Below are 24,695 nucleotides of genomic sequence, written 5' to 3'. Positions count from 1 at the left end.
TTCAGAAAGTTAAACTAATTGCCTCTTTTTTTCCATTCTTTTGGGGAAAAAAAGAAAAACTATCTTTTCCATTTTCCATTCTATTTACCTTCTCACCCCATAACCTCCTCTCTCGCCTTATAGCCTGCCCATCACTTCCTCTAGTTCTCTACTTCCTTTCCTTTATTCCATGGTCCACTCTCCTCTCCTATTAGATTCCTCCTTCTTCACCTCTTCCTCTTAGCCCTCACGGCTTCTTTCTTTACCTCCCCCAATAGCACTCACCCTCTTTTCCCCTCGCTTGGTCTTAACTATCACCTACCTCTTTCCCCCCGCCGTATTTTGATGGAATAGTGTTGGGACTTTTGTAATCATTCACTTTGGTAAAAGACTATTTTCTAAATGTAAAGAAAATTTTAAAAATCTGATGCGCAAATTGTGCAGGATTCCCTAAAGGTTAATTTGCAGGTTGGGTCTGTAAGGCAACTGTGATGTTAGCATTCATTTCAAGAGGACCAGAATATAAAAAGTAAGGATGTAATGTTGAGGCTGTATAAAGTACTGGTGAGGCCTCAGAGTACTGTGAGCAGTTCTAGGCCACTTATCACAGAAAGGATGTGCTGACACTGGAGAGGGTTCAAAGGAGTTTCATGAAAGTTATTTCAGGATTGAATGACTTGTCATACGAAGAGTGTTTGATGGCTCTGGTCCTGTATTCACTAGAATTCAGAAGAATGAAGGGTGACTTAATTGAAACCTATTGAATGGTGAAAAGTCTTGATCGAGTGGTCCTAGAGAAACATCCTCTCCACATCCAGCGAAACAGCCTTAGACAGAGGAGCGTCCTTTTAGAACGGAGATGAGGAGGAAATTCTTTAGCCAGAGAGTGGCGAATCTGTGGAATTCGTTACCACAGGCAGCTGTGGAGGCCAAGTCTTTAAATGTATTTAAAGCAGAGGTTGATGGATTCTTGATTAGTCATGGAATTAAGGGATACGGGGAGAGGGCAGGAGATTGGGGTTGAGGGGGAAAATGGATCAGCCATGATGAAATGGCAGAGCAAACTCTGGGCCAAATGGACTAATTCTGTTCCCATATCTTATGGTCTTAATCTAGTTTCTGCCCCCTTTCTAGTGCTGATGAAGGGTTTCGGCCTGAAACATCGACTGTTTATTCCCCTCCAGAGGTGCTGTCTGTTTACCTTAAAATTTCCAGCATCTGCAGAATCTCTTGTATATCAAGCTACTTGTCCATTTTTTCCTAAAAGCAAAGTATAGCAAAAGCTATAAATCTGAAATGCACGGTGCAATGAATCAGGTAGCAAAGTTAACAATTAAGTAACTGATGTATCTCTGTCTTTGAGTCCTTGGCAAACCTGGATACGTGCTTTTTTTAAACCATCATCCAAAACATTAGTGAGCGCTGTGCAGTAGTTTGGGCCCCAGCATACATCCTTTTGCAATGGTATGTGTCCTGTCTTCCTCATTAAAGTACTTCAAATGGCAATGAACACTGGTTATTGTTAGACCATAAGACACAAGCAAAGCTCTTGGCCATTCGGCCTAAATGTCTTTGTTAACATACCTTGGCTTTGCAGTCAAGTATTGCCAGTGATGGCTAGTGAAAGGAAGCTGTCCAATAAAGAGTCCGCTCTTCTACTGGAAGTAAAGGAACCAGACCCCAGTGTGGGACTACTGTCCAATCTACAATTGATGTGGCAATGGCTAACATTGGTACTTTTCTCCACAAGTACTTCTAGTGCTGTAGGCAGGAAGCCACCACTATCTTTATCGGGATAATTTAGTATATTTTAATACTAACAGTTTATATCATATTGTGCAAATTTTCATCTTGTGCAGTTTATATTTGGCTGAATGTTTTATGCTGTTTTGCACTGTTCCTGCTGCTGCTTTAGATACATTTGCTTCAGAAGGTTAGAAGTCTAAATGGCTCCATCCATTTACTCATTCAGACATGGGCAACCCATGTTTCCCTCGCAACATTCAGCTTACAAAGCCAGGTTAGCATCTAGAGTTGGCACGTGAAAGGTGACACACCTTTGTAGAGGAAATAAACTCTCAACTGGCCTTCAAAAACAGAGCAAAGCATGGCATTTCAGAGGCTTTGTGGCAGCAGTCCTTCAGAATTGAGTAAGGCTGTTTGGGACAGTTGTCTGTGGAGGCAGGCTTGTTGTTTGAAACAATTGTAGTTCAGTACACTTTTTTTTCCTCCAGATATTGTTCTGCAGAAATTTGTGAACTGAGACTTGGATTGATAGTCTGAAAGAAACAATTCTTCACTCTTTTGCCCCAGTTTCTTAAATTATTCTATGTTGCCTTCATATTTTTATTTTTATTTCTTCTGTAACAGGAGGCTGCACGGTTTGCTAGAAAGCACCACTGCTTTTATGTAATCAGAAATATAGAACATAGAACAGTACAGCACAGTACAGGCCCTTCGTCCCACAATATTGTGCCGACCCTTAAACCTTGCCTCCCATATAACCCCCCACCTTAAATTCCTCCATATACCTATCTAGTAGTGTCTTAAACTTCACTAGTGTATCTGCCTCCACCACTGACTCAGGCAGTGCATTCCACACACCAACCACTCTCTGAGTAAAAAACCTTCCTTTAATATCCCCCTTGAAACTTCCCACCCCCTACCTTAAAGCCATGTCCTCTTGTATTGAGCAGTGGTGCCCTGAGGAAGAGGCGTTGGCTGTCCACTCTATCTATTCCTCTTAATATCTTGTACACCTCTATCATGTCTCCTCTTATCCTCCTCCTCTCCAGAGAGTAAAGCCCTAGCTCCCTTAATCTCTGATCATAATGCATACTTTCTAAACCAGGCAGCATCCTGGTAAATCTCCTCTGTACCCTTTCCAATGCTTCCACATCCTTCCTATAGTGAGGTGACCAGAACTGGACACAGTACTCCAAGTGTGGCCTAACCAGAGTTTTATAGAGCTGCATCATTACATCGCGACTCTTAATCTCTATCCCTCGACTTATGAAAGCTAACACCCCATAAGCTTTCAACTACCCTATCCACCTTTGAGGCAACTTTCAGGGATCTGTGGACATGTACCCCGAGATCCCTCTGCTCCTCCACACTACCAAGTATCCTGCCATTTACTTAGTACTCTGCCTTGGAGTTTGTCCTTCCAAAGTGTACCACCTCACACTTCTCCAGGTTGAACTGCATCTGCCACTTCTCAGCCCACTTCTGCATCCTATCAATGTCTCTCTGCAATCTTTGACAATCCTCTACACTATCCACAACACTACCAACCTTTGTGTCATCTGCAAACTTGCCAACCCACCCTTCTACCTCCACATCCAGGTTGTTAATAAAAATCACGAAAAGTAGAGGTCCCAGAACAGATCCTCGTGGGACACCACTAGTCACAACCCTCCAATCTGAATGTACTCCCTCCACCACGTATATGTAGTAGAAAGTCTCAAGACTCCATTCTTGATTAAGTGTTTAATTTTAAAACTATGATAGGCTGAGCTTTGCAAGATAACTTTTTGTCCAGCTGTGGAGATTAACATTGACTTGTATGGTCCAAAGAGCCATGCTTTACAACTCTGACTGCTCTGTATTCTGTACTTTTGTTTACAAAATATAAAAATAAAGGGGGGGGGGAATGTGGGAAATGTGAGCATTTACAATAATGGAATTATAATCCCTAATTGCTTTTTTTAAAACTATAGCTCTAAGTGGTTGTATGATGAGTGTATTTATATTTTTTAACAGCACACTAACTGGCAACTCCTGCGACACTGCTCGTGTCAAACTGTCGCGGTCTTTGCCATGCCTTTGAATTCACCAGCTGCATGGAGAGGAGACCCTAATGATTGGCAACAGCTTTTTCTCCATATCATACTGCCCTGGCTTGCATATATGGGCAGCTAGGGTGCACTATTTATGGTTGATCCTGGCCAATGGAGGCCTCAGAACATGACATTGTAAGGCCATTTGATCCAGTTGGTCAGACCTGTGTTTATACTCCATATAAGCATCTTTATCTTATCCCATCAGTTTATCTTTGTTTCTGCTGCCGTCTCTTAAATGCACTTAGTAAATTCATTTATTATTGTCACGTGTACTGAGGAACAGTGAAAACCTTTTCTGGCCTACCACCCACTTTTATTAACTTCAGCTTTTTCCCTGTGATGGCAAGTCCCAAATTCTGCTTACACTCTTGAGTAGAATTTTTTTCTCTGAACTTACAGGATTTATTAATGACAGATTCTCCCACATTCTACTGCGGTTATTTAAGACGCCAAATAAGGAAGAGCACTCATAGTTGTTTCATTTAGCAATGTTGGCAATCCAGAGATGATCTCTCTTTTTAAATAAAAACCTGCTTATCTATTACCCTGCACTATTACTAACTTTTGTAAATTTTGAGAGTAATGTTTATATAGTTGTACTCTTCCAAAATACAAATGAACTGAAAATAATTTTCAAGATTCATTGCTTGTGAGAAAGACATCCAATACCAGTAAATTAAAAAAATTTGGAACAAATTTATAAAAAGGGCGATCAGAGTAGTTGAGCATGCCCATCGAAAGATTGAGAAGTTGGTGAAGTGATCAACGTTTCTGTTGTTAGAGATACTTCTATGCAGTCTGGTTCAAAGTTAATATTTTCATACAAATGGGTGGATTCCATGTTCCAGTGGCTTCTCTTTGTACTATTGAACTGGTTCTTTGTTCTGCTGAACCTACAGCTCACTTTCAAGGACTCTACAACTTGTTCTCAGGTTAGGGAAGAAGGCAGGAGAATGGAGTTGAGCGGGATAATAAATCAACCATAATGGAATGGCGGAACAGTATCAATAGACTGGTCTAATTCAGTTCCTAGGTCTTTTTATTTATTTATACAGTGGATTCCAGTTAATTAGAAATGTACACAAATACATTTTGGCCCAGTTAAGTGGCTGACCCAATTAGCCAAAATTTCATGGAAATAGTTAAAAAGAGCACACTACTGTTTGAGCAACAAATTATATATTTGAATGAAATACAGAACAAGTTAGAACACTACCAATACTACTACGCTACTATAAAACTGTACTAACTGTGCAATGAATACCCTGCCACCACTGAGGTTTCGTCACTCGGACAGCGAGTTGTTTACAGTAATATTCGCCTGTGCTATGCTTAGGTGTTTACAACTCTGACTGCTCTGTATTCTGTACTTTTGTTTACAAAATATAAAAAATAAAGGAGGGGGGGAATGTGAGCATTTACAATAATGGAATTATAATCCTTAATCACTTCTTTTAAAACTATAGCTCTAAGTGATTGTATGATGAGTGTATTTATATTTTTTAACAGCACACGAACTGGCAACTCCTGAGACACTGCTTGTGCCAAACTGTCGCGGTCTTTGCCATGCTGTTCCTGTCTTTATCACATGCATTTTAAATTGGATTTTACTTACTGATTTTTAATGTACTATTTTTGGTTTTTGTGCTGTGTGAGATGTATGTTGTGTGGATGCACAGTGGTCCAGAGGAACATTGTTTTGTTTGATTTGATTTGTATATATGTACAATCAGATGTCAATAAACTTGAACTAGAACTATTAGTTCCTAATAGTTTCTAAGAATTAATCCAGTGTTCATTCGCTGCTGTACACTGTAAATGGACAAAATCAACGCAGATACCTAGTGCAAATAATGGACTACCTTCATACAGTGCTACCGATGATTGCATTGTCCATATCTTCATTTTCATTGTAGCATTCAAAATGATTGTCGATATCTTCGAATTCATCATAGTTCCCAACTTGTTAAAGTGGCAAAATCATTTCATTTTCACCCCAGGCTATTTCTAGCATCTCCCAAGTCTGAATGCTTGAAAATGCAGAGAGCAGAACAATTCTGGTCTCACTGCTTGTTTCTTGTCAACTAATAGTGACAAATATTGTTGCTTTTTTAACACAAGCACAGGCAACTCGTGCTATTTGAAAGCAGTTTGCCCGAAGCAAGGTTTAGTGTCTAACAGCTATACGAGTGCATGAATCTAACGCTAGTTAGAAACTCTTCGGCAACAGTCTCCTGTCCCAATTAAAAGGCATAGTGTCCTGAATAAATGAAGGAAATCCCAGCTATTTTCTCAATTAGTTTTTGTTCTTTCAAGTGTTTTCCAAGTAAGCGACTACCCCAATTAACTGATGACTCAATTAGCAGGAATCCACTGTATATATTTTTTATTTGCACAATTTGTTTTCTTTTGTACATTGGCAGCCTTTATGTATAGTTTTTCATAAGTTCTATTGTATTTATTTATTTTGCTGTAAATGCCTGCAAGAAAATTAATCGCAAGGTATATAGTGACATGTATGTACTTCTATTAAAAAAAACTTACTTTGACTTTGGTGCATCTTGGTCTTCGTCGGAGTGAGTTACCACACATTTCAGTGAGTTGAGTATTGATTATTGTCAAGAGTTATTAGGAAAAATAAAGCCACTTGTGAGTAAAAACACAAACCATTTGCAAGAGGAAAGCTGCAGGGATAATGAGGAGAGATCAGTTTTGGACTGTCCTGGCACAGGCCCAATAACCAATTTGTATGCCCAGTTGGTGTAGTCTTTCATTGATTCTATTATGGTCATTAGATTTACTGAGTATGCCCGTAAGAAAATGAACCTCAGGGTTGTATATGGTGACATACATGTACTTTGAACTTTGAAATTAATAGGCTGAAATAGTTTTGCCCTGTCTATATTGTATTGCAACCCCACAGTCAGGGATTAAACATTGCCGTTTAAATGGGAAATATTACCCTTGCCAAATCTGACATGACTAGGGACTAAACATTGCTGTTTCCTTTCCACATGAAAACCTACTGTATATCCCAGTGGTGTTCTGTACAGCTCCCTGCTTTGGTTGTTTTGCCCAGAGCTGGCGAGACTAAAGTCCCCTACTGTACGGCATAAATCTAGATTTAAGATTGTTTATTGTCATTCTTCAGATCTAATGCAGCTTTAAAAAAATCACTAAATATAAAGAACACAATTTAAAAATAAACAAAATAAATATAAATATGAAAGCAATCCTAGAAAACACAATGTACAGGTAACTTGTATACATAAGCTGATTGTACGTGCATAAAGTGACAGTAAGTGATGTGTAGAGTACTGTGCAGAAGTCTCGGGCACACACATACAGCTTGGGTGCCCAAGACGTTTGCACAGTACTGCAGTAATTTTATGTATTGCACTGTACTGCGGCTTCAAATAGGAAAACAAATTTCATGACATGTGAGTATTGTTAAACCTGATTCTGATATGGGTCTTTATTGTGGACTGAGAGTGGGAAGGGGGCAAAAAGAGAGGAATCATGGTTGGGAAAAGAGAGGGGAGAGGGGAAGGAGTGCGAAGCACCAGAGAGACATTCTGTAATGATCAATAAGTCAATTGTTTGGAATCAAATGACCTTGCCTAGTGTCTCAGGGCTGGGTGTGTCTGCACCCGTGCTACACTCCTGTCCCTGCCACCTGTCCCACACCCCTCCCACAGCACTCCACCCTCACCATTCCCAACATCCTTTGCTGCTGCCAGATTTACGAACTTGCTCTCCACTCCATGTTGACAAATAATAGTACTATGCAAAAGTCTTGGGTACCCTAGCTATACAGTACCCAAGACTTTTGCATAGTACTGTATGCAGCGGTGGTGGTGTGAGTTAATGGGTGGAGGTGCTGATCAGTTTGATGGCTTGAGGCCAGTAACTCTTTATGTTGTGGTACATCTTGGGCTTTTTTGTATTAATGTGCACTTGTATTTGAATTTTAATAGAGTCATATAGATGTACCATGCAGAAACAGGCCATTTGGCCCTTCCAGTCAATGCCAAAACTATTTAAACTGCCTGCTCCCATCGACCTGCACCGGGACCAGAGCCCTCCATATCCCTACTGTCCATGCACCTTTCCAAACTTCTCTTTAACGTTGAAATCGAGCTCTCATGGACTACTTCTGCCGGCAGCTTATTCCATACTCTCATAACCCTCTGAGTGAAGAGGTTTCCCCTCATGTTCCCCTTAAACCTCACCTTTCACCCTTAAGCTATGACCTCTGGTTGTAGTCCCACCCAATCTCAGTGGAAAAAGCCTGCTTGCATTTACTCAATCTATACCCCTCAATTTTGTATACCTCTATGAAATCTCCTCTCAGTCTTATACATTCTAAAGGATACAGTCCTAACCTATTCAGTATTTCCTTATAACTCAGACCCTACAGACCCAGTAACATCCTTGTAAATTTTCTCTTGTACTCTTTCAGCCTTGCTTACATCTTTCCTGTACATAGGTGACCAAAACTGCACACAATACTCCAAATCAGGCCTCCCCAGCGTCTAAGACAACTTCAACATAACATCCCATCTCCTGCACTCAATACTTTGATTTATGAAGGCCAGTGTTCCAAAAGTTTTCTTTATGACCCTATCTACCTGTGACACCACTTTCAATGAATTATGGACCTGCATTCCCAGATCCATTTGTTCTATCACACTCCTCAGTGCCCTACCATTCACTGTGTAAGACCTACCCTGGTTGATTCTACCGAAGTACAAAACCTCACACTTGCCTGCATTAAATTCCATCTGCCATTTTTCAGCCCATTTTTCCAGCTGATGGCAGATCCCTCTGCAAGCCTTGATAGTCTTCCTCACATGGAGTACCATCCTGTTCTTGCAAAGGACAAATTTTGTCCCTTGCAATCCCTTTGCTCTTAACATTCCTGTAGAGTCCCTTAGAATTCTCCTTCACCTTGTCTGCCAGGGCAACCTTATGCCTTCTCTTAGCTCTCCTGATTTCTTAAGTGTTTTCTTACATTTCTTGTGCTCCATAAGCACCCCATGTTCCTACTTGCCTATACCTGCTATGCACCTCTTTTTTTTTCCCTAAACCAGGGCCTCAATATCTCTTGAAAACCAGGGTTCCCTACACTTGTTTATCGTTACCTTTTATTCTGACAGGCTCCTGAAAAGCTCCTGGGTTCTTTAACAGGATGCATTGCTAACTGATCTTATGAAATGGACCCATTTGTGCCCAAGTTATGGTTTCTGATCATAAGCATTAGAGTTAAAAGTACTAGTGCATTAGCTAGTGAAGTCAGTAATCCTGTAATCATTTGCATTAATGAGGAAACCTCAGTTTATCAGCAAGTAAATCATGGCACCAACTGGAAACCATACACTTGGGTTATTCTCCAATTCTCTTGCAACCCAGCATTCCTCTCAAAGAGTAGCTCTGTATTCTTAAAACTTTCTCACTCGTTTCTTCGGTCGGAACCAAGGTTTGATGTTTCTACCCACGTGAACACTTGGGAAGCAAAATCACTGCTATGATTACAGATGATGAGGCGTAGATTGAATGGACAACCGGAGACTTTTTCCCAGGCAGAAATCGCTAATACCAGGAGGCATAATTTTAAGGTGATTGGAGGAAAGTGAAGTGTGGGGGGATGTCAGGAGAAGGTTTTCTTTTACACAGAGACTGGTGAATGAGTGGAAAACCCTGCCAGGGGTGGTGGTAGAGGCAGATACGTTCAGGGCATCTGAGAAACTCATAGATAGGCACCATGGACGATAGAAAAATGGGGGACTATGTGGCAGGGAAGGGTTATATTGATCTTAGAGTAGATTAAAAGGTTGACACAACATTGTGGGCCAAAGAGCCTGTACTGTACTTTAGTGTTCTATGTTCTATTTCAGAGAAAACATAGAAAACATAGAAAATAGGTGCAGGAGTAGGCCATTTGGCCCTTCGAGCCTGCACCGCCATTTATTATGATCATGGCTGATCATCCAACTCAGAACCCCGCCCCAGCCTTCTCTCCATACCCCCTGACCCCCGTAGCCAACTCCCTCTTAAATATAGCCAATGAACTGGCCTCAACTGCTTCCTGTGGCAGAGAATTCCACAGATTCACCACTCTCTGTGTGAAGAAGTTTTTCCTAATCTCGGTCCTAAAAGGCTTCCCCTCTATCCTCAAACTGCGGCCCCTCGTTCTGGACTTCCCCTACATCGGGAACAATCTTCCTGTATCTAGCCTGTCCAATTCCTTTAGGATCTTATACGTTTCAATCAGATCCCCCCTCAATCTTCTAAATTCCAACGAGTACAAGCCCAGTTCATCCAGTCTTTCTTCATATGAAAGTCCTGCCATCCCAGGAATCAATCTGGTGAACCTTCTTTGTACTCCCTCTATGGCAAGGATGTCTTTCCTCAGATTAGGGGACCAAAACTGCACACAATACTCCAGGTGTGATCTCACCAAGGCCTTGTACAACTGCAGTAGTACCTCCCTGCTCCTGTACTCAAATCCTCTCGCTATAAATGCCAGCATACCATTCGCCTTTTTCACCGCCTGCTGTACCTGCATGCCCACTTTCAATGACTGGTGTATAATGACACCCAGGTCACGTTGCACCTCCCCTTTTCCTAATCGGCCACCATTCAGATAATAATCTGTTTTCCTATTTTTGCCACCAAAGTGGATAACTTCACATTTATCCACATTAAATTGCATCTGCCATGAATTTGCCCACTCACCCAACCTATCCAAGTCACCCTGCATCCTCTTAGCATCCTCCTCACAGCTAACACTGCCCCCCCCAGCTTCGTGTCATCGGCAAACTTGGAGATGCTGCATTTAATTCCCTCATCCAAGTCATTAATATATATTGTAAACAACTGAGGTCCCAGCACTGAGCCTCGTGGAAAGGAATGCAATGTAATCTTGAATAGCTACCAAAGTCCTTGCACAAGGAGAAAGGTAAAGAGTAAAGCCAATTGTAATGGCACTTTAATCAACACAAGTTAACTTTAACTGTGGGATTTTGAATTTGATATATAGATGTTTGCAATATTTCTGATTGAGAATTATTGAAATATAACAAAATTATGAGTATTATTAATTATTTTTATAACCAAAGACAAAGCAACTACATTTTGTCATCTATTCTTTAATTCTGTTAACTATATAGAGCATTGAAGGACTGCTCTCATAGTTGTGTTGTGGCTAAATGCTGTGGTCATCGCAAACATTGTATATAAACCCAATACTCCACCTATGGAGTGTGTGTGGTACTGCACCTGGTAGTCTGGTAAGATCAGGGCTGGTGCAAACACTCTATAGTTCAGTGGTCAAGAACAGGGCAAGTGGTACAAGACTTTTATATTTTAAATGTTCTGCAGAAAAAGATGGCTTTTGTAATTTCTGATCCTCAGTACTTAGGGTGAAGAAATTTGAATTCTTATCCTGGGTTGTTCCTCTGTTGTTACAGCTCTACTAAACTTCAAAATAAGTTAGTTATCAAAGTACGTATATGTCACCATATATGACCCTGAGATATGTTTTCTTGCGGGGATACACAGCAAATCCAAGAAACAAAATAGGATCAATGAAAGACCACACCCAACAGGACGGACAAATAACCGGTGTGGAGAAGACAATAAACGGTGCAAAAACAAAAGAAAAACAATAATACTAAGCAATAAATATCAAGAACGTGAGATGAAGAGCCCTTGACAGTGAGTCCATATGTTGTGGGGTCAGTTCAGTGATGGGGCAAGTGAAGTTATTCCCACTTCCCACTGGCTCAGGAGCCCCTGATGGTTGAGATGCTGCTTTCCTGCAACACACTGCTTGTGCTTAGTGGTGGTGGGGGCTTTACCTATCATGGACTGGGCCATATCCTCAAACAAAGAAGGTACTTGGAGTCAGTGCATTGAAGGTGCGAAGATTGTTCCCTTGGGTGGGGGGGCATCCTCAGAGAAGACCTTGAGTAGGACACGGTATTTAATGGATTGAGAGGCATGTTTAACAATGCCTACAAAGTATTACCCCCCTCCCCGGAAAAAATTAGAGTCAACGTTTTGGGCTGAAACATCAACTGTACTTTTTTTCCATAGATGCTGCCTGACCTTTTGAGTTTCTCCAGCATTTTGTGTGTGTTGCACGGACTTCCAGCACCTGCAGATTTTCTCTTGTTTGTATCACCCCCCCCCCCCCGCAGAAGTTTTGCAACATTGAATCACAGTGAAGTTAATTTAGCTTTTTTGACACTGATCAACAGAAAAGACTTTTTCATGTCAAAGTGAAAACAAATTTCTGCAAATTAGTCTCAATTTATTACAATTATTAAACAAAATAATTGAATGCATAATTACTCACCCCTTTCAAGTCAGTATTTAATAGATGCAACTTTGGCAGCAATTACAGCTTTGAGTCTGTGTGGATAGGTCTTTATCAGCTTTGCAATCTGGACACTGTAATTTTTCCCCATTCTTCTCTATAAAACTGCTCAAGCTCAGACAGATTGCATGGAGATCATGAGTGAACAGCTCTTTTCAAGTCCAGTCACAAATTCTCAATTGGATTGAGGTCTGGACTCCAACTTGGCCACTCCAGGACATTAACTTTGTTGTTTTTAAGCCATTCCTGTATAGCTTTGCCTTTATGCTTGGAGTTATTGTCTTGCTGAAAAATAATTCTTCTCCCAAGTCGCAGTTTTCTTGCAGGCTGCATCAGGTATTGCTCCAGGATTTCCTTGTATTTTGCTGCATTCATTTTACCCTCTACTTTCACAAGCCTTCCAGGTCCTGCTGCAGTGAAGCATCCCCACAGCATGATGCAGCCACCACCATGCTTCACGGTAGGGATGGTGTGTTTTTGATGATATATGGTGTTTAACTTGCGCCAAACGTAGCATATAGCCTGATGGCTATCAGACCATAGAAACTTCTTCTAGCTGACTTCAAGTCTCCACATGCCTTCTGGCAAACTCGAGCTGAGATTTCATTTGAGTTTTTTTCAACAGTGGCTTTCTCTTTGCCACTCTCCCGTGATGCTGTGACTGGTGAAGTACCCGGGCAACAGTTATTGTATACACAGCCTCTCCCTTCTCAGCCACTGAAGCTTGTAACTCCTCCGGAGTTGTCATAGGTCTCTTGGAGGCCTCCCTCGCTAGTCCCCTTCTTGCACGGTCACTCAGTTTTTGAGGACAGCCTGCTCTGGGCAGATTCACAGCTGTGCTATATTCCTTCTGACTTAACTGTATTCCAAGGGGTATTCGGTGGCTTGGAAATGTTCTTGTATCCATCTCCTGACTTGTGCTTTCCAATAACCTTTTCACGGAGTTGCTTGGCGTGTTCTTTTGTCTTCATGGTGTAGTTTTTGCCAGGATACTGACTCACCAGCAGTTGGACCTTCCAGACACAGGTGTAGTTTTACTACAATCAGTTGAAACACCTTGACTGCACACAGTGATCTCCATTTATGTGATTTCTGAAACCAGTTAGCTGCACCAGTGATGATTTGGTGTGTCATATTAAAGGGAGTAAATACTTAAGCAATCGATTATTTTGTGTTTTATATTTGTAATTAATTTAGATCACTTTGTAGAGATCTGTTTTCACTTTGACAGGAAAGAGTCTTTTTCCATTGATCAGTATCAAAAAAGCCAAATGAAATCCACTGTAATTCAATGTTGTAAAACAATAAAACATGAAAGCTTCCAAGGAGGGCAAATACTTTTTATAGGCATTGTAGTTGCACCAGAATTCGCTGAAAGCTTTATTAGATACTGAAGTGGAACCCTGTTTGGTGTTCAGCTGCTGAAGCCCACCCACTTCAAGGTTCGATGTGCACTCAACAATGCCCTTCTACACACCACTGTTGTAATGTCTGATTATTTGAGTTTGGCTGACTGGCAGAAGGCAAGGGGGGCGGGGAATAAAGGGGGCTTTTTCTGGTCAGCTACCAGTGATTTGTGGTGTTCCATAGGAGTCGGTGTTGCGTCCACTAATATCAGGATGATGGAATTGATGGCTTTGTGGCCAAGTTTACAGACAACACTAATATAGTTGGAGGCGCAAGTGGTATTGTAACTGCAGGGAGCCTGCAAAAGGACTTAGATTAGGAGAATGAGCGAAGAAATAGAAGATGGAATACAGTGTAGGGAAGTGTATGGTCATGCACTTTGGTAAAAGGAATAAAAAAGAATAGTTTCTCTAATGAGAAGCAAATTCAGAAATCACACGTGTAAAGGACTTGGGAGTCCTCATGCAGGATTTCCTAGAGGTTACTTTGCAGGTTAGGTCAGGGTGAGGAAGGCAAATGCAATGTTAGTATTCATTTTGAAAGTACTAGAATATAAAAGCAAGGCTGTAATGTTAGGGCTTTATAAGGCACAGGTCAGACCACCCTGGGAGTATGGTGAGCAGTTTTGGTACCCTTAGATAAGAAAGCATGTTCTGGCATTGGAGAGGTGGTTTACGAAGTTATCCCGGGAATGAAAGTGTTAACATATGAGGAACATTTGATGGTTCTGGGCTTACTCGCCAGACTTTAGAAGAACGAGGAGGTCTACCGAGTAGTGAATGACCTAGATAGAGTGACCCCAATATCCTAATATTGGGAGAGTCGTGAACCAGAGGGCACAGCCTCAGGATAAAGGGACGTCTTTTTAGGACAGAGTTCAGAGGGTGGTGAATCTGTGGAATTCATTACCACAGACAGCAGTCCAAGTCATTGGGTATATTTAATGTGAAAGTTGATAGGTTCTTGATTAACAAGGGCATTAAAGATTACTGGGAGAAGGCAAGAGAGTGGGATTGAGAGGGAAATTAAATCAGCCTTGGTCGAATAGCGGAGCAGACTTGATGGCTGAATGTCTTAATTCTGCTCCCATGTCTTATTGTCTTGTAGATCAGTGATTGGTGAGTATTCCCTTCTTTGCTTCTTGTATTCCCTTCTTTGCTTCTTAAAATAGATATAGAAATTATAGTGGATATGGTTTCTGGTGCTATAATCAAAGAAGTCACTGAGTGGATGCAGAAAACTTTGAGGGAGATGGTTTACACCTGGAAGTCATAGATCATATCAGTGCCAATATTAGAGGAAGAATGAGAGGTGAGGAGCTGCAGGCACAGGTTAAGGAATATGCCAAGTCTCGAAAGATAATCATCAATTACAAATGGTGTCAGAGCAAGGAAATATGGCCTGAGTGATGGCATAGGAAAAGGGGCTATTATTCCTGGGTTGAGGTAGTTCAAAGGAAAGGTTGGTGTAGGTACATGTCCAAAGGATTACAGCTCAACAGGGCTAGAGCCAGAGATTCACACAGCACAGAAACAGGCCCTTTGGCCCATATCCCTCTAAACCTATCCATGAACCTTTCCAAACATTGTATTTCACCCACTTCTACCACTTCTTTGATCCATTAACCATGCATTCAGCAATGCTCTTCTACACACCACTGTTGTAACATGTGGTTATTTGAGTTACTGTCCTTTCTGTCACCTTAAACCAACCTGGCCATTCTCCCCTGATCTTTCTCATTAGCAAGGCATTTTTGCCCACAGAATTACTATTCACTGGATTTTTTTTTATTGTTTTATGCATCATTCTCTGTAAACTCTGGAGACAGCTGTGTGTAAAAATCCTAAAGGTTCAGCAGTTTCTGAACTACTCAAACCACCCAGTCTGGCACCAGCAATCATTCCACAGTCAAAATCACTTGGATCACATTTCTTCCCCATTCTGCATGTTTGGTCTGAACAACAACTGAACCTCTTCACCATGCCTGTATGCTTTTATGCATTGAGTCACTGCCACATGATTGGCCAATTGGATGTATGCAGTAATGTTCAGGTGTATCTAATGAAATGACTACAGAGTGTGTATTGAGTTGTAGAGTCTATGTTCGGAAATTGTAGTCTTGGTAAGTGAGTGACAACCTCAGGACTGGGGTAAAGAGAAGTTTTCTCTCAAAGCATTGTGCATCTTTGGGATTTTACCCTTAGAACCGTGTAGATCCTTTAATGCACTTTGAACTAAGCAGAGTTCACTTGCAGTACCACCACAGAGAAGTTACTCAGTCATCACTACTTGAGTGGATTTAGTTTATTCATGTGTGTATTCTGGGCAGCATTGGGATGTTGTTCATTGTCTCGAGAGGATGTTGCTTTGCTGCCTTGTTGGCATATTTTCCTGGACATTTAACGATTTAAAGATTAGTTTTATTTGTCACTTGTTTATCCATTGAACTGCGCTGTCTTTGTGTCAATGACCAACACAGTATGGGGATTGTGTTGAGGTTAGCCGCAACTGCAAACATTCATCTGGTGCCAACATTACATGCCCACCACTTACTAACCCTAACCTGTACATCTTTAGAACGTGGGAGAAGACCGGAGCACTCGGCAAACCCATGCAGACACGGGGAGAATGTAAAAACTCCTTACGCACAGTGGCAGAAATCGAATTCCAACCGGTGATTGCTGCCGCTGTAAATCGATTACATTGCCATGCCACCCACCAGTCTGTCTTACTGCCATGAGTTGGAATCTGGTTTGGGCAGGATGGAGGAAGGGAACACATTAATTTTTTTTTACAGCAATTACAATTGCCATTACTGATGAGTTATATCTCAGAGGTGGCAGCGATTTGCATTCTCAGTTCCATGTTGTTATCTGGGTATTGAGGTTACTAGTTCAGTAAGATGACCACGACCTCGCAGAACCTCTGGTGCTTTATCCTTTGTCTGTACCGCTGTGATGTCCCATACATCTGCAGCAGGGTCAAGGACTCAAATCTGATCGGTATTGATTGAAAAATAAAATCGTTAACCTCCTCATTCAGTGCTGTGTTGTTTGTCTCACTGAAAGTATTAATAAATACTGTGCATTGATTCAGAAAGCCAGCCATGATGAATGGGCGTAAAGTCTGTGCTGTGGGGTATAATAAAGATCTTCACAAATGAGACAGAACAGAAAACCCACAGGCAAAGAAGCCTGTCACTTTTTTTGTTGAAAGATAATTACTTCAGACTTCTGCTGATGTACTTGTAAAAAGAAGCTGCCAGGTTGTGCACACAAAGTAATGATGTGTTCCTGGTGGGTAGCCATTACTCAACCGATGATCTGGGCTTCAGAAGTAAGACTCACGGTTTCATTTGTTGCCAGTCTCCATGTTGTATGACTATAATTAACGAAACGGTTATCAGTTACCGTTTAATCTATGATTGCACATAATTCAGGATTTCGCAAACTGGACAGGGATATAGTGTCACATGTACAGCAAAACATAGAGTGAGATACGTCCAACACAATCTGAGGGCTGCCCACAAGTGTCACCACGCTTCGCTGCCAGCACAGCAAGCCCACAGCTCACTAACCCTAACCGTGTGTCTTTGGAATGTGGAGGAAGCCCACGTGGTGATGAGGAGAACATGCAAACTTACAGGCAGGGATGGGAATCGAACACCAATCAGTGATTACTGTGCCATGGCGCCGTCCCTCAATGATTTCTTGATTCATTCAGATTCTCCTTTGAATAAATTCAATACATCTGTCAGACTTGAATCAGGGGGCATAACTGAACCTGCTCAAAGACCCCACACGCTCCCCCTCTGTAACAGACAAAGGCAGAAGAGAAACTGCAGCTGCTGGAAATCTGAAGCAACACACACAAAATGCCGGAGGAATTCAGCGTGTCAGGCAGCCTCTGTGGAGGGGAATGGATAGTCAGTCACCTTAACTCGGGCATAGTTTTAGGGTGATTCAAGGAAAATATGGCGGGGGGGGGGGGAATATCAGAGGTAAGCTTTTTACATAAAGAGTGGTGGATGCTTGGATCCCTGCCCAAGGATGGTGGTGGAGGTAGATTAATTAGGGACATTTAACTCTTAGATGGGCATATGGATGATAGAAAAATGGAGGGCTGTTGGGAGGGAAGGGTTAGATTGATTTCAAAGTAGGTTAAAAAGTCAATACATCATGTGCAGGTACTGTGCTGTACTGTTCTATGAATCAAAGAACCTTTTTAGTTCACCGTGAAGCTAAGTAATGCCTTTAGCTCCACTTCGGGCTCTGTAATGTGGGTGAAGTGGTTTCCTTGTGTAATGGATGCATATTGTTCAAAGAGGTATTTGATAACTAATTTATTTTTCCTTCACATTGGTTAAGCTCACACAAGTATTGTAACTGGCAGGGCAGAAGTGTTCCTTTTTCATCTGTGACAGGGCTGATGAGTGGGAGACATTGCAGCATTTTGCAATTAGATCAAGGCTATAAACATTCAAATGTATAGAAAAAGCTCTACCTAAATAGTACAGTGAACTGGTTTAAAAAGTTGAGGTTGAGTGGCAAAGAAAACAGATAAAAGCATGGAAAAAGTGATTACAACTGGTTGTGGTACTTTGCAAAGATCAGTTGTTATACACTCAATGGCCACTTTTTTAGGTACACCTTACTACTCATTAATCAGCCAATCATCTGGCAACAGTTCAATGCATAAAAGCATGCAAACATGGTCAAGAGGTTCAGTTGTTGTTCAGACCAAACATCAGAATGGAGAAGAAATCTGATCTAAGCGGCTTTTGACAGTGGAGTGAATATTGGTGCCAGATGGGGTGGCTTGAGTATCTAAGCACCTATTGATCTCCTGGGATTTTCATGCACAACAGTGTCTAGAGTTTCCAAGTACTGGTGTGAAAAACAAAAAAAATCCAGTGAGCAGCAGTTCTGTGGGTGAAAATGACTTGTTAATGAGAGAGTTGGGAGGAAAATGGCCAGACTGGAGCAAGCTGACAGGAAGGTGTCAGTAACTCACATTACCACACATTACAACAGTGGTATGCAGAAGAGCATCTCTGAATACACGTTGAACCTTGAAGCAGATGCGTTACAGCAGCAGAAGCCCATGCTGGGTTCCACTTCTGTACTAATACAGAGGCTACTAAGTGTATTAGCTCTCGAGTTTGGGGAACGGTGAGCACAAAAAAGAAGTGTATAAACTCTTTATAATTTTAAAAAGACTTGATCTTACCTGTAGGGCTCATTGCCTTGGTAACCTTGATTTTCTCCACCTCTGTCTATGTAGCTTGGTGCATGGTAATTCGCTGCTCCTTTCCAGGGCAGTGGTTGGTTCAAGTCATAGCGTCTCTCTCAGAATGCTGGAGGAGCTTAACGGGTCAGGCAGCATCTATGGAGGGAAACGGACAGTCAACGTTTCAGGCCGAGACCCAGAGTCACAGTTGTATCAGAAACAAGAGGGAATAGAACTCATTTGAGAGGGAAGGTATTTTAAGGGGGATCTGAGAGCTGGTTTTTGTTGAACAGTGGTTGATGTGCAGAACATGCTGTAAGAGGGGAAGTGGAATCATAGGATTACCTTACTGCCTGTTACCCTGGTGGTGTTTAAAGTGGCAATGAAGGTCCTTCGTTTATGGAGGTGTTCAGGGCTTCCTCTGGGTTTTCACTACTGTCGGTCGTGCAAGTCCCAGCTGGAGACTCAGGAATACCATTGCACTCAGATGTAGGGTTCTTCATTGCTGTTTCCATCACAGTTTTGTCTTATCAGTCAGGGTTGTCAGCCCTGAGCAGAACCCCCGAACCAGGAAGACCAACCAGTGGATCACTCTTACTCTGTCTTCTACCCTTTGGTCTGTTTGGCATCGGTCAAGAGCCCTGACTCCAGCCAACGTCGCTCTCCAGGTCATAGGGCACACAAGCCTCCAAACCATGACAAGATTGTGGTCCTCTTGGAGGACACATTTATGACAAGTAAGAAATATTTAGACCAGATCATAGAATTGTTGTTTTCACTGAAGTGAGTTTTGGATAAGAATAAATAAGCAATAAATACGGAGAACATAAGATGAAGAGTCCTTGAAAGTGAGTCCATAGGTTGTGGGAACAGTTCAAGTGAACTTGAGTGAAGTTATCCCCTTTAGTTCAAGAGCCTGATGGTTGAGGGGTAATACCTGTTTCTGAACCCAGTGGTGTGGGTCCTGAGACTCCTGTAATACCTTCCTGATGGCAGCAGTGAGAAGAGAACATGGCCTAAGTAGTGGGGGTCCTTCATGATGGATGGTGTTTACCTGTGACAGTGCTCCTTGTAGATGTGTTCAATGGCTTTCCTCATGATAGACTGAGCTGTATCCACTACCTTCTGAAATGATAACACTGAGAAATTTAAAGTTGCTGACCCTCTCCACCTCTGATCCTGTGATGAAGACTGGCTCGTGGATCTCTGGTTCCTTCCTCCTGGAGTCAATAATCAGCTCCTAAGGTGGTCTTGCTGACGTTGAGTGAGAGGTTGTTGTTCTGGAACCACTCAGCCAGATTTACAATCTCCCTCCTATATGTTGATTCATCGTCACCTTTGATACGGCAACGACAGTGGTATCATCAGCAATCTTAAATATGGCATTGGAACCATGCTTAGTCTCACTGTCATTAGTGTAAAGCAAGTAGAGCAGGGGGCTAAGCACACAACCTTGAGGTGCACCTGTGCTGATCCGCATTTGGAGTATTGTCAACAACTTTGGACCCCATATCTCAGAAAGGATGTGTTGTCATTGTAGAGAATCTACAAGAGGTTCACGAGAATGATTCCAGGAATGAAGGGGTTAACATATGAGGAGTGTTTGGCAGCTTTGGACCTGTACTCGCTGGAATTTAGAAGAATGTAGGGGGATCCAATTGAAACTTACTGAATGTTGAAAGGACTAGATAGAGTGGATGTGGAGAGGATGTTTCCAATGGTGGGGGTATCCAGAACTAGAGGGCACAGCCTCAAATAGAACAGAGGTAAGGAGGAATTTTTTTAGCTAGATAATAGTGAACCTGTGGAATGTCCTGCCATAGACTGCAGTGGAGGCCAAGTCCATGGGTATATTTAAGGCGGAAGTTGATTAATTTCCTAAGATTGATCAGGGCATCAAAGGATATGACGAGGAGGCAGGTGTATGGGTTTTAGTGGGATCCAGGATCAACCATGATGGAATGGCGGAGCAGACTCAATGGCTGAATGGCCTAATTCTATTCCTATACCTTATGATCTTATGATAATGGAGGAGATGTTTTTGCCAATCCGAATTGACTAGGGTCTACAAGTGAGGAATTTGAGGATCCAATTGCACAAGGGTATTGAGGCCAAGGTCTTGAAGCTTGTTGATTAGTTTTGAGGGGATGATAGTGTTGAATGCTGAGGCTATAGTTGATGAAGAGCCTCCTGATGTATGCATCTTCATTGTCCGGATGTTCCAAGGTTGAGTGAAGAGCCAATGAAATGGCATCTGCTGTGTTGGTAGGCAAACTTGAGTGGATCCAAGATGTTTCTCAGGCTGGAGTTGATGTGTTTCATCACCAACAACATCAACATCAGGTAGAACAAAGTAAAACAATAAAGTGTAACAGCTACAGAGAAAGTGCAGTTCAGGTAAACAATAAGATGCAAGATCATGATGATGTAAATTGCGAGGTTAAGAGTCCAACTTGTCATACTAAGGAACTATTTAATAGTCTTGTATCAATGGGGTAGAAGCTATCCTTGAGCCTGGTGCTTTCTGGCTTTGTACATTCTGCCTGGTGGAAGAATGGAAGATGGGAGAAGAGGGAATGCCTCAGGTGGGTGGGCTCTTTGATTATGTTAGCTGCTTTATTAAGGCAGCAAGAATTATAGACAGAGTCCACAGAGGGGAGGCTGGTTTCTGTGACATGCTGATCCATGGCAACAATTCTTTGTAGTTTCTTGCAGAGTGGCTGCTGTACCAAGCTGATAACCATCCAGATAGGATTTTTTTCTGTGGTGCATTGATTAGGGTCAGCACGGACATTCCAGTTTTCTTAAACCTCCTGAGGAAGAAGAGGCATTGGTGTGCTTTCGTAGTCGTGGCTCATTAATGGTTTCTGTCTCACAGGAAACATGTGATTAAACTGGAAAAGGATTTACAAAGATGTTGCCAAGGCTTGAGAGCCTGAGTTATAAAAGAGGGGTTAGACAGGCTGGATTTTTATTCCATGGGGAGTAGGTGACTGAGAGATGTGTTAAATCATAAGGAGCATAGATAGGACATTTTCACCAGGGCTGGGGAATTATAAACTATAGGAGCAACAGCCCAAAATGTCAACTATTCTTTTTACCATAGATGCTGCCTGGTCTGCTAAGTTCGTCCAGCATTTTGGGTGTGTTGCTCAGATTTCCAGCATCTGTACATTTTCTCTTGTTTATAAACTATAGGACATAGTTTTAAGGCTAGAGGTGAAATCTTTAATAAAGACCTGAGGGGCAACTTTTTTCTTGTGAGGTAATAAATATAAAACTCTGGCTAGACCACGCTTGGAGTATTGTGTTGAGTTCTGGTCACCTCATTGCCAGAAGTATGTGGAAGCTTTAGAGAGGGTGCGATGGAGATTTATCAGGATGCTGCCTGGATTAGAGAGCATGTTTTATGAGAATAGATTGAGTGAGTTTAGGCTTTTCTTTTTGGAGTAAAGGAGGATAAGAGGTGACTTAATAGACATGTATAAGATGATAAGAGGCATAGATAGAGGGCACAACCAGCGCCTTTTTCCTAGGTTGGCAGTGGCCAATGTACGAAGGCATGGTTTTAAGTGATTGGAGAAAAGGAAAATGGGGAGGGACTTTTTTACATGGTGGTGGTTTGTTACTCAGAATTGTAGGTGTGTGGATCATGCTGACAGGTGGTGGTAGAGGCAGATATGTTAAGAGCGCTTTAGAGACTGTTAGATAGGCACATGGATGAAAAATGAGAAGGGTTAGATTGTTCTTTGTGTAGGTTAAAGGGCCCATACTGTGCAGTACTCTTCTGTGTTTTACAAAATGGGTGGTAGATCGTGGAACCAGCTGCCAGAAGAAATGATTGAGGCAGATACTTTGGATATATTTAACAAGTAATTGCGCCAATGTATGGTTGACAAGAGTTTAGAGCAGGGCTTCCCAAACTAGGGTCCATGGACCCCTTGGTTAATGGTAAGGCTCCATGGTGTTTAAAAGTTTGATAAGCCCTCTGTTTAGAGGGACGTGGCCAAGTGGTTAAGGCATTTGTCTAGTTATCTCAAGGTCGCTAGTTTGAGCCTCAGCTGTGGCAGCGTCTTTGTGCCCTTGAGCAAGGCACTTAATCACACATTGCTCTAGTCTGTGCGAGGGGTAGACTTCCAATCTGCGCCTTGTAAGGCATGAAAATGCCCGACGCAGGCCTCTCATGGTCTGAGTTGAAGTTCCCTCCCCTCCCCTTAGAGGGATGTGGACCAAGTGCAGGCAAACAAGATTAGCTTGAATCTATATCTTGGTCAGCATGGACATGTATGGGCCAAAGGGCTTTTTCCCATACTGTATATGACTGTTAATTTTGTTTTTGTGGCAGATGCAGCCTGGGCTATTCAGTATTTTCAGCATATTTTATTACAAATTTCCAATCGCTTTTATTAAATGTATTTTTATACACACTCAAATGTTTTATTGCACACCATTTACTGTAATCATGGGTAAGATAATTTCTAACTAAATTGCTATAATCTGAACAGTTGCTGATAGAATTGCAATAACATCCCATTAGCTGTGTTTAATTTAATAGCAGCTTTCATATTTATTCTGAAAATTGGAGTATTTGTTTGCCTCTCAGTTGTTTGTTCCTCCACATTGTTAGTACATAAGAAATGGAATCAGAATGCTCAAAGCTATGCTGCCTCATCCGTCCAATATGATGATGAGTGAACCTAGGCTTCAAGTCCACTGTGCCCAGGACTCTGGTGCCCATCTCTAAGGTGGCACGGTGGCGCAGTGCTTTACAGCAGCAGCAATGGGGGTTCAGTAGTCAGTAAGGAGCCTGTATGTTCTTCCTGTGGCTGCATGGATTTATTCCGGGTGCTCCAGTTTCCTCCCACATTCCAAAGGCATACTGGTTCGGGTTAGTAAATTGTGGGCATGCCATGTTGGCGCCTGAGGCATGGCAACACTTGCAGGCTGCCCTCCCCCCCAGCACTTCCTTGGACTGTGTTGGCCATTGATGCAAAAGATGGATTTCACTTGAATGTGTGAAATAGAATAAAGTTAGTCTTGTATATCTTGGCCTTGAATATACTCAGAGCAAGTGAGTGGGGTCAAAAGCAATTCAGAAAAGCATTAGAGAGAAGATCGTACAGATTTCACTCACAGGGTGGTAGAGGTATATTAAACACTACCTAGAAGAGTGGCCGAGGCAGAAACTCCTATGTTAGAGAGTTGGATGTGCATTTGAAGACACAATATCCGCAAGGCCAGGAGACCAGTGCTGGAAGTCGAGAGCAGGTTGGGTGGTTGTTTGGAGATACAGGAGACTACAGGTGCTGGAAACTTGAGCAATTTAAAAAAAAAACTGCTGTGGGAACTGTGGATCGAGTAGCACAATCCCGACTCTGGATCTGTTGTGGGGAGGAGTGAAATTGTTGGTGTTTTACGTCAAAATCCTCCATCAGGACTGGTGCAGCGTTTTGACCTAAGATGTTGATTCCTCTTCCCCGTGGGGGTGGAGTGCTGCGGGAGGAGTGTGGGACAGGTGGCAGAGGAGTGCCAGGGACGAGAGTTGGCACGGGTGCAGACACACTTAGCCCTGAGACACCAGCCAAGGTCATTTGATCCAAACAATTTGTTTATTGATCATTACAGAATGTCTCTCTGCTGCTTCCCTGTCCCTTCCCCATTTCCCACCATGATTCCCCTCTCTCTGACCCCTTCCCACTCTCAGTCCACAATGAAGACCCACATCAGAATCAAGTTTATTATCACTCACATATGTCATGATTTTTTCTGTGACAGCAGTACAGTGTGATACATAAAATTATTACAGTACCCAGCAAAGGTCTTAAGCACTTTAGCTCTATTTATGTGCCCAAGAC

The 24,695-nt window shown here is 42.1% G+C and overlaps 1 protein-coding gene and 1 long non-coding RNA gene across 9 annotated transcripts in view; one reads left to right on the top strand and one right to left on the bottom strand.

Annotated features, from left to right (window-relative positions):
• The window catches only part of zbtb47b (zinc finger and BTB domain containing 47b), a 289,399-nt gene that overhangs the window by 194,040 nt on the left and 70,664 nt on the right, over positions 1-24,695 (top strand). The window lies entirely within an intron of this gene.
• Positions 1-24,695, bottom strand: part of LOC140194801 (uncharacterized) — a 52,725-nt gene that overhangs the window by 12,887 nt on the left and 15,143 nt on the right. For both annotated transcript variants that reach the window (XR_011885295.1, XR_011885297.1), the window contains exon 2: positions 18,841-18,996. This is a non-coding gene — a long non-coding RNA (uncharacterized lncRNA). The remainder of the gene's footprint in view (positions 1-18,840; positions 18,997-24,695) is intronic.

Source organism: Mobula birostris, chromosome 3, assembly GCF_030028105.1.
Source record: "Mobula birostris isolate sMobBir1 chromosome 3, sMobBir1.hap1, whole genome shotgun sequence".
NCBI classification, from domain to species: Eukaryota; Metazoa; Chordata; class Chondrichthyes; order Myliobatiformes; family Myliobatidae; genus Mobula; species Mobula birostris.
Note: the sequence above shows the minus strand (reverse complement) of the source record. Positions and strands in the feature narration are given on the sequence as shown.